We start from the raw sequence: 268 nt of genomic DNA on the forward strand, positions 1-268 counted from the left end.
CCCCCCCCCCCCCCCCCCCCAGACCCATGGGGTTGGGACACACAGAACTCACAGTCACAGGGCTGAGCAGCACCAACGGGACCCACAGGGATGGCAGCACGGTGCAAAGGGAGGATGCACTCAGCAGGAGCTTTGCTTGAAGCAACCCCAACCTCCCTACCCTGAGAACCACCAGCCCCACAAAGGGGGGACCCCATCCCCCCCCATGACCACGTGCTCCTTCAGCTTCTGTCCTCCCATCTCACAGCAGCTCCTGGCTGGGACACAA

Source organism: Lagopus leucura, unplaced genomic scaffold (genome assembly GCF_019238085.1).
Source record: "Lagopus leucura isolate 7727_CA_CO unplaced genomic scaffold, USGS_WTPT01 60277-0_obj-0_obj, whole genome shotgun sequence".
NCBI lineage: Eukaryota > Metazoa > Chordata > Aves > Galliformes > Phasianidae > Lagopus > Lagopus leucura.